General features: G+C 47.2%; 1 long non-coding RNA gene across 1 annotated transcript; it reads left to right on the top strand.

Moving 5' to 3' along the window:
• The first annotated feature begins 4,610 nt into the window (after positions 1 to 4,610).
• LOC120401849 lies at positions 4,611 to 10,840 on the top strand. Its single transcript, XR_005596782.1, has 3 exons — positions 4,611 to 4,650; positions 8,574 to 8,730; positions 10,515 to 10,840. It is a non-coding gene; the product is annotated as an uncharacterized LOC120401849 (long non-coding RNA).
• The last annotated feature ends 3,944 nt before the right edge of the window (positions 10,841 to 14,784 follow it).

Genomic DNA, 14,784 nt, shown 5'->3' with positions numbered 1-14,784 from the left:
CCAGATCCAGTCTTTGCGAAGTTGGCACTGTCAAAGTTAGACTCAGGACACACAGTTTGTCAGACTACTCTGTTTTATTAGCACAGCGCTCTGCTAATAACACCCAGATAACGTGAGCACCATGCAAGACACAAACTATCTTATTTATACAAATAAAAGGGCAAGAACATAACAAGATAACAAAGGAAGCAGAATCTGATAAGTTTACCTGGGCTAGGCATGCATATCTTATTTCCTTGCTAACTATTACCAATCTTCTGTTAATGTTTCGCCATTAGCACCATTGTTTATGCCTAATGTTTCTTTTCCTGGCACCTGTATTTCAACATTTCTTTTTTCTGCTTAAAGGTACATACAACATTTCTTTAATCCATTCTTATTTTTGCAATATAATTCATTCTACTTTCACAGCACCATGGGATGTATTAAAGACAGTGCTCCCCAAAAGAATGGTCTTCCGAGCACACTGTTCAACCATGACGCCACATCATCATACCTGGATCTGAGACTGACGTTTTCATAAACACTGGTACACTAGTGAATGGGCTGGATCAGCCTGTGTATGACGCCATGCCACAGAGGCTGTTTGTAAAACCAACAGCAGTAGCAGTACATGCCTTTGGAAACCCAGAGCCACTGATGATGAGCGGTGTGTTCTCAGCTCAGTTTCTATTTAAGGACAGATCTGTTACCAGTCCAATGGACATGGTGACTAATGGCACAGATATACCGATTGGTTATGCCACAGCAACTGCACGAGGACTGATTCAGATGCTCCAAATGGTACAGCCTACCAGGCTAATTCAACGCCTCCAGGCTCATGAGAACACGTTAAGGGACAGCAAAGAAAACTGCACATTGACAACATGGTTCAGCCCATAGCTCTACCATACAGACGTATTCCTTCCCGTGTCAGGGAGCCGGCAGAAGAAGTATTAGCACAGCTTGGCATCACCACATCAGGGAGTCTCCCCTACAGCAATGGCCCAGAAACCAAATCAACCAGACAGAATCCAGATCTGCGTGGATATGCGTTTACCCAACCAGGCTATCAAGTGTTAGCGATTCATCACCCCACCGCAGATGACATTAATGAAGATCTGAACGGAGCAAAGTTCTTCTCCAAGCCTGACTTCACAGCAGGATATCATCAATCTGTGCTCCATCCTGAATCAAGGTACCTAACAATCTTCACAACACATGTGGGACTATGCCAATATCAGCTACTCTGTTTTGGCATTTCTTCAGCCACAGAAATATTTCAAAACACCCTACATGAAGTTCTAGCTGAAATCCCTGTAGTTCTTAATAGGAGTGCTGACATATTAGTATGTGGCACCACATCTGCAGAGCACGACACTCAGCCAGCAGCTGTTGTTGAACGACTGCAGGAGCAGAATCTCACGTCAAACCCAGACAAATATGAATGCAATAAGCCCACATTAGAATGTTTTGGATACACATTCTCCAAAGACAGCGCCAGAGCAGATCCGAAGAAAGCGAAGGACATACATGATGGCCCTGTGTCCACAAACCCCACTGAAGTTCGTAGCCTGCTAGGGCTTGCAAATCACTGTGGCAAATTCATTCCAAGGTTAGCCGCTGTCCCGAAGTCTCTGAGAGACCTAACCAAGAAAGATCAAATATGGGTTTGGTCAGATGACCATCAAAATGCATTTAAGGAACTAAACAAATCCCTTACCAGTGCTGTAGTCATGTCATATTTTGATTCCAGTAAGAGAACAAGCTTTTCTTAGATGCCGCCAGTCCTGATGGATTAGGAGCAGGCCTCACACAGGTTGACCAAAGCAGTCAAAGTTACACCATTGGCTCAAGCCAGCAAGGCTCTTTCCCCCACTGAATAACGATACCCGCAGACAGAAAGAAAAGCTCTTGCTGTAGCCTGGGAATGTTCCCATTTTCATGGACGCGTTTACAGATGTCTTTTCACAATTCTGACTGATCACAAACCTCTTGAACAATCCCTTCCTGCGCCCACCAGCTCTCATCGAGCAGTGGATGCTCAGACTTCAAGGTTATGATTGCAAAATTATCTATTGGCCCGGAAAAGCATAACCCTGCTGGCTACTTCTCCCAGTGCCCTAGTCCTGAAACAGTTCACAACCACAACACCATGGAGAAAGCAGAAGCTCATGTAAACCTCTTCCACTCACACCCCATTCCTAAAGCGCTCTTGTTACAACAAATAAAAACAGCCACTCAGACTGACCTGTCTCCAAATGGTCACCAAAACCATTGGAAGTGGTCAATGGCAGGAACTTCTGCATAGCCTACTGCACTTGACTTCTGAAACACAAGGTGTTCTGTGATCGTTTGCCCAGGTTAAAGGTGAACTTACTGTGACGGACAATGACGTCCTACTGCGAGATACAAGACTTGTTATTCCACATTCATTGTGGGATCACACAATTGATTTGACTCATGCAGGTCACCAGAAAACAAAATCCCTGCTCAGACAAAAGTCGCATTCAGTCCTGCAAACCGTGCAGCGGTTCTGGAAAAATCACACTCCTCCACTACATGTATCACCTCTGCCCACATCCCCGTGGAGGGAAGTCAATGGGGATTTTTGTGATCTCTCTAATGGAAAACACTTTCTGCTGTTATGATGACTGTCCTCATTACCCAGCAGTTGAAATGATCTGTGCTACTTCTGCCAGCGCTGTTATACCCAAACTAGACAAGCTTGTGTGATCCTGTGGCACATACAAGGGGCAGAGCTGAGGTCAGCAGTCAGGAATCAGAGCCGATGGCGCGTCAGAGCCAGGTTACATGGAGTAAGGGAAGGCAAGAGCTAACCCAACTGCAGGCAAACACTTTGAGCTACCACCAAATTGGTGCTGCTGCTGGGCTCAATAGCTGGTCTGCTGATTCTTCCAGCCCATGAGGTGGTGTAGCCAATCCAGGAGCCTGCCCCAGGCCAGCTGCGTTCGCTAGATGGCCCAGAAACTGGCTTTGCTGGAGGCCCTGATTCCTGACACTGTGAGTCTTCAAGCATAAGTTGTTGGAAATCGTACGTGAACTTTATATTTTCTTTGCAGAAAACCAGATAAACCTGTTCAATCGGCATCAAGCATCTCCATGAGAGCATAAAACCAACCCAGGGGGGAGAGTGTTTTTAAACACCTTAACTATCAACCGTAACAGAACACTCAGAACATCTGATTAGATGATAATGGAACCGGTGTTGGGGCTGAATATCCATTTGAAATGTGCTTATGTCACACTTCACAGAAAGGTCAAAATTAATGTTACAGCAAAAACACTTTTCAAAGTACAATTATCTTGACTCTTGGAGCGAAAAAAATTCCTATTAGGTTTACAGTCTGGGGTTTAAGTCTCACAAGTTTTATCTGGGGAACATCGCAGATCAAATTGAAAGCTGAATTAAAGAGATATTGTAATGACCTTATCCCACCTGCTGCTTTTCTTCGTCCACTCTAATCCGTCAAACCTTACTCTCCAAGGTCTCTGATGCGACGGTTCTGAAATAAACTTCAAACATAATGTTTTAGCAGATTCATCTTATAGGCTTATGACTATATTGCTTTACACTTTGCTGGAGGACCAACACTTCTCTCCTCTTGAAGGCATTTCTTTACCGCAGGAAGGAAAGCTGGCCAATCCTGGGGACACAGCAATTACAGGATGTCACAACCAGAGCCAGTTTTCTGCTGCCCGAGTCTGACATTTGCCTAGGACATTTCACCGGCTTTTCAAGCTCATTTGTCTGCAAATATTTCTAGTGATTTGATGTTCTTAGACGCAAGCAGATGGCATCGTGTCTTAGAATCTTACACCTGCCACGGTACATCAAACCCTTGCTGACTGAAAGCTATTCCCTACATGGTAATGTGGCCCCCTTAGCCCAGGCAGTTGGCCAACATTCAGAGCCTTGCTGGGCTGTTTCCAGGAGGAGGAAAAGCAGAGATTTCTCTGACGGAATCCTGCTCACAAAGAATGTACCAAGTCCTGCCTCCCCGCACACAGCAGGGATCACACAACAGGACACGGTTTCCTGCCTCACCATTCAAAGCCTGCTTGTCTAGCCAGCTGCCAGAAAGCTCTCTCTTAAACCCATGCTACTAGTAGCGCTTCTCCTGCTTTCCGGCTGCTGTCTCTTAGGCTTGGCCTACACGACACACTAGGCATTCAGACTAGTTTTAGGCCGGTGGTTTCCACTGTTTCAGCCATCACTAAACAAAGGACATGTTCCCTCATTGAGCCCGAATAGCTAGCACACCCATCCGCGTCAGCTGGCCTGACTGCCAAAGAGGAAAGCCACGCCTGCCGAGAACCACCCACCTGCCAGCGTAACAATACAGAGTTACACAGGGCAATAAAACAATCTGATCTCTGACACGGGCCTGATTTCCCACTGCTTTGCACATGGCTTAGTAGCTGTATGCGTAAAAGGCTGCAGTCAGAGAGCAGCATCTCACACGCCTCGTCCATGAGTTTGCACAGGTTTAAGTGACAACACAAGGCGCCAGGCAGTGGGGGAATCAGGCGCCGTCACAGTATCCGTAACACCCCATTGTGATGTGCACAAAGGAGGGTGGCTTTGAGTGTCGCACCGATCAGAGGATCAGACTCATTCCTAGGGCAGGCTCTTCAGAACAGCAAAAGGTCAGACCCATGCACAAAAATTGTGTTGAATTTCCCTTAGTGGCAGATATGTAACCCTTCTGCTTACAGATATAAATCAGATACTTGCGTGCACAGGTGAAGCTGTTTGCACCTGTATTTACATGTGCAGTTGTGGCAATTGTGCGTGACAACTGGTGGTGCAATTGCACATGCATTGTTCTTGCACAACTCTGGGATTTTAATGCGCAGAAAAATCAAACTCCTCAGGCACAAATATCCTGTCTTCTTACTCAGGAAATCAGTAAAGACAAAAGGTAGACAGGGAAAAACAGAAATTCAATGATATACAAGCAGATTTTGATTTAAAAATCTAACACCAGAACCACCACTGGTGTAAAGCAGCCAGCATGACTCCACTGAAGTCAGAAGCACTATGCTGATTTGTACCAGCTAAGGGGCTGGTCCCAAGACGTACAATGAAGGATAATTGTCCAGCTGCAAGCCTGTAAAGACTGAAAATGTCCCTCTGAAATGGAAGTAGGGAAGACACGCTGATGGCCGAAACATGGTAGCAGCCACTAGATCTGTAGGACACTGAAGTACAGTTCACCTGTGCTTTGAAGGCAAGTTCTTTCTTTATACGACAGCTCTTCACTCTGCTGCAGTGTGATGCGGGGAGGCAGAAAGCCCTGCTTCTTAGCAACCTTGTACGTATCACTTGCACATCAGCAGTGGAACCAGGAGTCCGTTGTGCGGTAAAGCTCATTTTTGTTTGATTAATCAGAGCCATTTCTTGAGCATTTGTTTCAGAGAAGGGTCCACACACTGGAAATAAACCTTAGCACATGGCCCCTATTCTCCTTTTCTTCACCTGGTCACAGATATTTTGTTTCTCTTTGGCCCATCTCTGCTTGGAAACAGAGAAAATGAATTAAAGTAGGACATCTTGTACCTATCAAAAGCGAGGGCTCCAGAGGACTCATTATCTGTGGGAGGCTATGCATGACGTGCGTAGCACTCGAGCAGCGAAATGCAGTACACATTCAATTAATTTGATCAGAGTCCCGGTCCTGAGAAATGTTCTTACTCAATATGGAGACGAGACTCTTAACTCTGAATGACCCTGACACGCACAAACAATGCTGCCTATTAATTAGACAAATTATGTAGCTACGCTTCAACGTACAATTTTCAAAGTGAGTTTTGTGCCGGCTGATACTCTGAAATTCCGCTCTCAGCCTCCTTTACACACCAAAATGGTTAGCTTAGGAGAAGAATTCTGAGCTCCATTTAAACATGGGTCTTTTCCATCCCATGGTATTTACATGTACCATAGCTTTACCTTGTCCACGATACTTATGGTATTCCATACATTTCCAATGGGAAATGCAGCCAGCACCACAGTAAATTTAACTACTGCGGGAAGGACCATTAGTAATAGAAACTGAAAGGCCCTGCCTGAGCTAAGGGCCCTGCCATGCTAGGCATCAGACATACACAGAGGCAGAGACAGTTCCTGCCCCAGCAGCTTACAGGAGAAACAGACAACACGGACAAAGGAAGGATTAGCATCATCAGCCCCACTACACAGACTGGGAACTGAGAAACGGCATGAATGCAGAATAGCCAAGTCTCAAGATTTTATTGTGGGTCACACGGTATCTGGGGGTTTTCTTAAAGCCCCAGGTCCTGGAGTCAGAGGATTATATGAAAATCTCAGCCTTCTTTTTAAGTAAGTTTCTAGCCTTCAGGTTTGCAGAGAAAAGCTTGAAAACATGATCCTGAAAGGCTCAGCAAACAGAGAGGAAAAAAAAAAGTATTATTTTTGAGATCTCATGATTTTTAAGCCAATCTTGTGATTTTGGGGAGGGCCTCACTCATGATTTTTGAGCTCTTGTGATAGGCAACGCTGCGATAAGGGGCAAAAGTCACATGGGGAGTTTTTGGCAGAACCAGAAAGTGAACCCAGGTTGTGTGTGTCCCAGAGCAGCGCTTTAACCTCCAGGGCTTCCTTTTCTAAATATGCAGTTTTAAGGTTCTGTCATTACATAGTGAACAATCAGCATTCAGCCCACCCTTGTAGACAGCCTTCTGTCCCAAGGAAACACAACTTCTCATTCAGTGACGGCAGTATTTTGTACCTGAAATGAGCTCTCAAATTGCTGTACCACACTCAGATGAGAGATGCTGCTGTATTGAGGTCAGGCAGCCACTGACAAAAAACTCGAAATGGTTTTCCCCAGATTGAGCAGATATGCAGCATCACGGGAGAAAGACAATGCTGTCAAGCTTCTGCCAAGCTCTGTGATACCGCTAGCAGTCAAAGCAGAGAAGGGCTGGAGCTGTTAAGTTCTCCTCTGAATCCAGATTCAAAGATTTGCACGTTTCCACAGGGCTTGAACTGAGGGTTTTGGTTCAGCCCAACGTAGAGAAGGGGGCTGCATCCTCACTCACTCACTCACGGCCACACTCCATGGAACACAAGCTCATGCCAATTCCGCTGCTGCTCTTGGCAACACTGCTTCCTGCTCTCGCCTGGTCAGGGGGGCAGCAACCCCAATGGGCTAAAAATGCAGCTGAGGAGGGACTCCGTTCCCCTGCCCCACCCCTTTTCCATTAGCCACCTCCCCTGCGACACTGGCGCAAGCCTTAGGAGCCCCTACGTTGGCTCTGTTCTCTGGGCCAGATCACAGCAGCAATATGGTACCAAGCCACCACCCCGCACTGGGGGAGTGGGCTCATTGGCTGAGCCGAGCCCCGAAGCGTTAGCGTAGCCACCGGCTAATTTCATTACGAGCCCACGGTTAAAGCTGTGAGCAGTGAGTTCCCCCAGAACATGGTTAAATGGCTACACAGTCTGTTTCATCTGGACTGGTGCTGTATGCAGAACTGGGGCACCACCGATCACAGGCCTTCTTAGAGAAGGGGGTTTAGTACAGTACATTAGAGACAAATTAAATTACCCGTGCTGACAAAAATCCATAAGCAACACTACAGTCAGGGTCCAGATACTCTGGGGAGAACAGGCAGGTTGAACTCCCAAAAATATACAGCTCGAATCAACAGATTGTAAGCAAGATCACTGCACTCTAAGCGTGCACTGAGTAAGGGCTTTTATGAAAGCCAGGGCACACTGGTGATTAACATCATTGTGCAATGTCTGTACTAACCCTATGTGAGGAATTATGGACAGTCTCTGATACGATGCTTCTGGCTGTGAGTTCTCGACTTAGATTTCACCAATCAAGTGTAAACTTCTCAGGCACTATAACAGCCGTAACATGGAGTCTGAGACAGTCCCCTTGGGCAGTCCACTCTATCCTGCCATCCAGGTGAGCTTTTCTTGGTGATGGGTGGTCCCTTACCTCAAGGATCACAGCGATATTCAGGTTACTGCCAGAACCAAAGGACAAGCCACGTACCCCAGTTCAACTGCAATTAGCTCTCACACGAAAGACGCTCGTAGCCAGTCCCATAATAAACCATGTAAAGAGAAAAAGGAAAAGTGAGTTATTTACAAGGGTAATGCAGGTAGACAGACACACAAATGAGTTACAATCTTAAATTTCAAAAGGTAGCAGCGGGCTGCTATAACCGGCAAGCTCTGTCCGTCCTTTAGGGCTAGCCCAGGCTAACCAGCTGGGGGTCTGTTTCTTACGCCTAGCAAACCCTTGGCCCCCAGAGTCCAGGCAGCAGAGAGCTAATCAATTCCTTCTTGTTAGGGGTTTTTAATCCCCCTCCTGCCATGTACCCTGAGCTGCAAATGCAGCAGATGGGAGAAGTCCACTTGCACGACTCATCTTCATGGTGGAGAGAGCAGAACAACAGTCTTTTGTCCTCTTTAATGTCCCACAATAATCTGTCTGTGTCAGGACCTTTCCTGTTGGGAAGGATGTAACATCTGCGGTTAATGATCAGCACTTTGTACTAATTAATGTCTCTCTCCTGTCTGATTTACACAGTCACAGGGGCTCACAGGACAACCGCTCAAATATTCCCTTACAACGTAGGGTGCAGATGTTACAAGGGAGACTAATGCCGGCAGCAACTCACAAGCTCTCAATAAAGTCTGAACACGCCACACGTTCTTATCACTCTGTACCTGTTTTACCAGCACAGGTGAGCCAGACTGGGCCCAGGCGTGTACTTGTCACTGGTCCATTGAGCCTTGGCATGAGCTGGCACCTGGTCTGCCAGCATCACAGCCAGGTGGCGATGTGACCCCGTAGCGGTCTGGGGGAAACCCCAAACACCACTGGCTCAGAGACACACCGAGCTGGGGTCAGGACAGCAGGATTCAATTCCCTGCTCTCCCCCAGACTCCAAGAGACTTAGGCCTGGGTTTGAAAGGTGTTTGGGCAGGTATTGATGAAATCAAGGGGGTCAGGTGCTTCTGAAAATCCCACGAGCTGCCCATCAGCAACTGTAGGCACCTAGATACCTTTCAACATCGTGCCCTCCGTCTCTGTCCCTTGGCCCCCCAGCTGTGAAATGGGGTTGAGGAGCATTCTTGTGTTTGTCTTGCCGGTGGAGCTTGTTTGCTCTCAGGGCCGGGACTGGCCTTTCCCGTGTGTCTGCACAGGGCCAGTACAACGGGGCCTCTAGCTGCTACCGTAATATAACCAAGCTGGGCTCCTACTGACCTCAGTGAGTGTCGCACAGGTCGGCTCTGCCCCAGGCTTCCCGCGTCTCAGCTCACAGGAGAGGGTTTGAGCTGCATGAGCCACACGCTCCTCGCAGACACCCCTGAGCGAGGGGGCGGATATAGAGGATTCGTGCCTCCTTCCAAGTGCTGTCAGCACTGCAAGGCTCTCTCCTGAGAAGGGGAATCAGTGAATTTCTCCTTAATTGACTCTTACGGCTCCTCCATGGGGTGCATGCATTCATGGAGCAAAGCGGACTGGAGGTTAAGTGGGAAATGGCTCAATAAGGCTCTTCTCAAGCCTGCTTCAGAATAGCACATCAGGGATAAGTGGCGACAAAGTGAAAATTACTCACTCCGAGGGTCCAGCTGACAGACAGCACCGGGCGGAGGGAGCCAGCAGAACGTTTCCCCTCGGCTTCAAAAAACGCACTTTTCCCACCTTGATCCTGCTGTCAGGCACAACGGCTCACGAACATGAGATACATACACATATGCACAGACATGCACACAGACACACACGCAGAGACACGCATGCAGACACGCACATGCACAGATGCAGACATGCACACACACGCAGATGCACACATACAGACACACACATGCACACGCAGATGCACAGACACGCAAGAAAAAAAGGAGAAGAATCTTCTAATTCTGCTCTGTTTTCTGACCCTTTTGTACAAACTCTGGCACATTTCAGGATTTACCTTGACCCACCTTCTCATTGGCTCAGATTCTGGCTGCGCCTCTGATCAGTGGGGTTTGGGTTTGGTGGAACCCTTGGCAAGATCTTCCTTGCTGTTATGCTCCTCCTGATTTGTGCCTGTGAGCCTCAGACAAAGCTGGGGCCCTCTGGTGCTGGGGTGAACCTGCATCTAGTGAGCTCAGCCTGACCAGACACACCAGGGAAAGGAAGTTACACACTCCATGGTACAGATGGGAACAGAGGAGTTTCCCTGGGGTCCCATAGTGAGCTCAGGGCAAATGTAGACTTGACTCGAGCTCTCCTGAGGCCCAGTCCAGTGATTTAAGCATCAACTCCATCCTCCCGTGCACTCAGCCATGCTCCATACAGCACATGGACAGACGCTATTCATAGCTCCTTGAAAGAGGAAGTCCAAGGGAAGCCTCCCCCCCAGAAGCCTTCAGCTCACTTGGAGGGTCTCCCCCACCCTGCAGGAGCCGGAGATATGAATTCGGAGCAGAGCAGGCGACTTTGTTCCTTCTTTATAAATTCAATTAATTTTTTTTTTAAAAGGTAACAGACGGATGCAGGGAGCTTCAAAGAAACCAGACTCCGGGGCTCAGGGGATTCACTGACTAAAGAACATCAAAAACCGTTTGTAGAAGAGGAAGATCAGTCAAAAACTGACACTGCAACACAAATAAATCTCCTGAGCCGAGATGTAGCCTCAGCTGGTAAAACCCATGGCAGGAGACTAATGCGGAGGAAAACTCTACAAGGATCTCTGCGTGGAGTATCTCCCTCCTCGTTCTACCCAGGGTGTGGAATGGGCCATGGGGAACACCCCAACCTTCAGGAACCAAAGGCTGAGGTACACAACTGCTCTTGGGATTAGGTACCTGGACAGACAGTTGTTTCTCTTTAGTAAAGGCTCTGCGAGAACTTGCACAGTTTGTCTAGGACTTAGCGTAGGCGGAGGGTTTGGTTTTGTTTCATCGCAACTTATTACAAACAGGGCAGAGCTCAACGAGTCACGGCCCAGTTGTCCACTCTGAGCTAGGCCCTGGGGGAGCCAGTCGCCTGGCAAGCGGCTGGCCAGAGGGAAAAGGAAAGTTCTGTGCTTCCCAGCACGCGAAGGGCAGGGCCATCTCCAGCCCCCCTTGCAGCAGACCGAGAGCTGAATACGGGGCTTCCCCCTAATTTCAGCCCATACATCTAGTTTACCACCAGGACATTCCTTCCGGCCTCACGCTTTTCATTTGCTGTGGCTCCACCTTTCCTCCTTCCCCACTCACCGGGGACGAAAACAGCTGAAACCCAAGGACAGTACAGCTGGCCACCTGGGCCTTTAGACTGATTCATCACAGCTCTGCATCAGAGCCCTGCTGCATTTCCAGCTGATTCCCAGCCCTCCTGGTCAGTTCCATTGCCTGCTCTGTCCTTTCCTCTCCCGGGACCTGATCCAAAGCCCATTGAAATCAATGGGAAGACTCCAATAGGCTTTGGATTGGGCCCGTAAGCCTTATGCAGTTCTCTGCATTAGGATGGAGCATGTTGGTGCACTTTGGGCTTTCCTGCATGTAACCAAACACCCCAGCACATTTCCATTTCCCTCCCACTATTCATCTAAACTACGTCCTGCTTCTCCACAGTCCGGGGATACAGGGAATATCAACTGAACATAAGAACGGCCACACTGGGTCAGAGCAAAGGCCCATCTAGCCCAGTGTCATGTCTGCCGACACTGGCCAATGCCAGGTGCCTCAGAGGGAATGAGCAGAACAGGGACTCATCAAGTGATCCATCCCCTGTCTCCCATTCCCAGCTTCTGGCAAACAGAGGCTAGGGACACCCTCCTGGCCCAGCCTGGCCAATACAGGACCATATTTCAGATCTTCTAATGGGTATATTAACGTTTGACTAACGTCTTCTTTACCCATTAAAATCACACCGCCAGCACAGCTCAGCCACATGCTCAAAGGTTTACACGTCAACATATTATATCTTAATCAGCTCTTTCAGGCCAGGCATAAAACGGGCCCTGACCATTTCTGGTTATTAAAGATCCCATAGCACGTTTTGCAAGAGAAGAGGCATTAATCCACCTGTACATCTACCAGAATCGCCACTCCGGGGGGAGAGTAGGGTCTCTCTTTCTGCAACCCTACCAGGCCCTTCTGTCTCTTCCTCCAGCTCCCAGGCTCTTTTCTAGAGTCAGTATAGAGTTAGCTACTGACAATAATACTCCCTGTGAATTTAGTCCCTTTTTTCAGTCTGTATCTATCCTCATTTCTGCAAGCAGGCCTGCTACTTGCATCTTTTCTTTGCATCATTTGGGCAAGCCATTTTCCACCTAAAAAGTGCTGTTCCTGGTGGGGTCCCAAGAGACCTAGTATTGTTTTGGCTCCCTGATAGGAAACCTGAAACCATGTAACCAGGAGCATAATGAATGCCACAAACAGGAATATCCCTGTTCGCATGTGAATTCCTACAGGAACATAGGAATTGCCATATTCACACAAATGTTTGCGAATAGCAAACAACAAGGCACTGTGGACATGACCGAACTGAACAGTGATTCAGAATCTGGAAACATTAATTACTATTAATTATTATTATTGTGGCAGCACCTCAAAGCCCCAGTCATGCTACAGGACCCTATTGTGCTAGGTGCTGTATGTACATATAACAAAAAAAAAAAGTCCCTGCTCCAAAGATCCTGAATGCTCATTAGTCCTGCTGTGCTGTTCTCAGATAGCTGTGCTCCTGTCTGATGTAGGAATTCTCTGTCTGTGCCCTTTTCTCCTCTCCCATCCTTCCTCTCCTTCTCTCATCCTCTGTGTTTGCTTGTGGAGCGTTAATCCCCTCTCACTGCTCCGAGGGCCCTGTCCCGACTGGGAATTTTTGCCCGATGTAGTTACGCCAATGCAAACCTGCATCTAGCCATGCTGCTCCAGCGTGAGATGGACCTTTCACTGGTGAGACTTACCCCAGTATGTTACCAGGATAAGTCCTATCAACGCAAGCTCCCTTTTACCCCTTGCAGTGTGTTTGCATTAGGAGTGGAAACCAGTAGCTACATCAGTGCAAACAACCCTAATCTAGACAAGCCGTCACACCCCATCTCTCCCCTTCTGCTTTCAGCACCTTGTCTCTATCCTCTTCCTCTCTTCCAAGTGTCTCTTCCTCCAAAAAGCATTTCCCTCTCTGCTCTGTGAGTACTCCCCTATTTGCCCACAAGCTCTTTCCTTCCCCTCTTCTCTTCACCCCTTTTTTGTTCCTAGACCTCCTGCCAACTAGTCCCTGACTCCGTGATCTTATTCCCGGTCAGCACCTCATCTTCCTTTCCAATGCTACCATTTGCTAAGGATGTGGCACCTCCTCAATTGCTTTTTAATCATCAGATGCCAGATCCTGGCTATGAAAATCTATCAGATGCCAAATGAATCTAGGTGATGAGACAAGTCTGTCACTTTCTGGGAAATCAATGTCACGGTTCTTTAAAAGCAAAACCCACTTACAATTACATTAGCCGGCTACGGTGGCATTTCTGGGCCAGCCCTTTCAGAGTCTGTAATGCATAAGGCAGAATGGAATGATAGTGGCTGAGCAGCATAATCCAGTTTAAGTGGCACGGTGTGTAAAATACCTGATTTAAATGCACCTCAGCCATACCTGGCAGAGCATTAAAAGGATCTTAGGATGAACACACCTGGTATACATAAGCAAGCTCTGTAGCCAGATCTGGTACAGAAACATATGACATGGTGTCAGGAGTAAACTAAGAACAGCAACAGAAGGAAAACAATAACAAAGGTTGCAGGATCTCATCAACATGCCCTTCCTCAATGCCCCAGAGACTATCTTCAGAATGGACAGACTGGAAACAGTATTTTGCAATTTCAAATCGCAAACAAACTCCACAAAGAAATTGGAGATATGCAGCTATCTTTAATTTATGCTATGGGGAAATAGGCAGACCATATCTTTAAATCCTTTGACTCTAATGAAGACAGTCACAAAGATGACTATGAAAGGATTCTGGCTATGTTTGACGCTTACTTTATATACATATATAAAGATATCTCGGAGAAATGCGGTTTATGAAAGAGCATGTTTTCACCAGGGAATTCAAGAGCCAGAGGAAGAAGGTGAATGTTTTATAATAGCTCTGCACACACTGGCTGAAAACTGTGGTTTTGGGAATGCAAAACATGAAAATACCAGAGACAGGTTGATTTTTGGGTTAACAGAATAAAACCTTTCCCAGCAGCTACAAATGAGAATTTTAACCCTAGCCACAGCTATACAGAGAGCAAAGCAGTCTGAGCTTGTAAGACAGCAAAATCTAGAGCAATTTGACAAACTAAAAAAATCTTAAACTAGCTTAGAAACTGTAAACAGACACTTGAGTGTTACAAGTCATGACCATAAAACCCTGAGGCAAGGAGAGAGAACTCTCAGACTAAGTGGGACAAATTCAGCCTACGTGCACAAGCTGTGGAAAAAGTCATATCCCAAGAAATGATACATGTCCAGCCAGAGGCACATGGTGTAATAAATGCATGAACTATGGACATTTTGCAGCAGCTGGCTGCACCAAAGAAGCCAGGGAGTTGACTCATATCACAAACAATTAAGAGCAATTGTTTCTGGGATCTATCACCTGTAATGACACAGATCCTGCCTGGAGAGTGAAACTGAATATTCCTGGCAAGATGATTGATTTTAAAATTGACTCAGAAGCTGATGTCAGTCATCTCAGAAGGGACTTACAATCACCTTCATCCCCTCTCAGAGCTGAAGTCACCTGACACAGCTCTGACCAGCCCTGTGAGTATTC

The sequence above is a fragment of the Mauremys reevesii genome, linkage group 3 (assembly GCF_016161935.1).
Source record: "Mauremys reevesii isolate NIE-2019 linkage group 3, ASM1616193v1, whole genome shotgun sequence".
Classification (NCBI taxonomy): Eukaryota; Metazoa; Chordata; order Testudines; family Geoemydidae; genus Mauremys; species Mauremys reevesii.
This window is presented reverse-complemented; position numbering and strand designations above follow the sequence as displayed.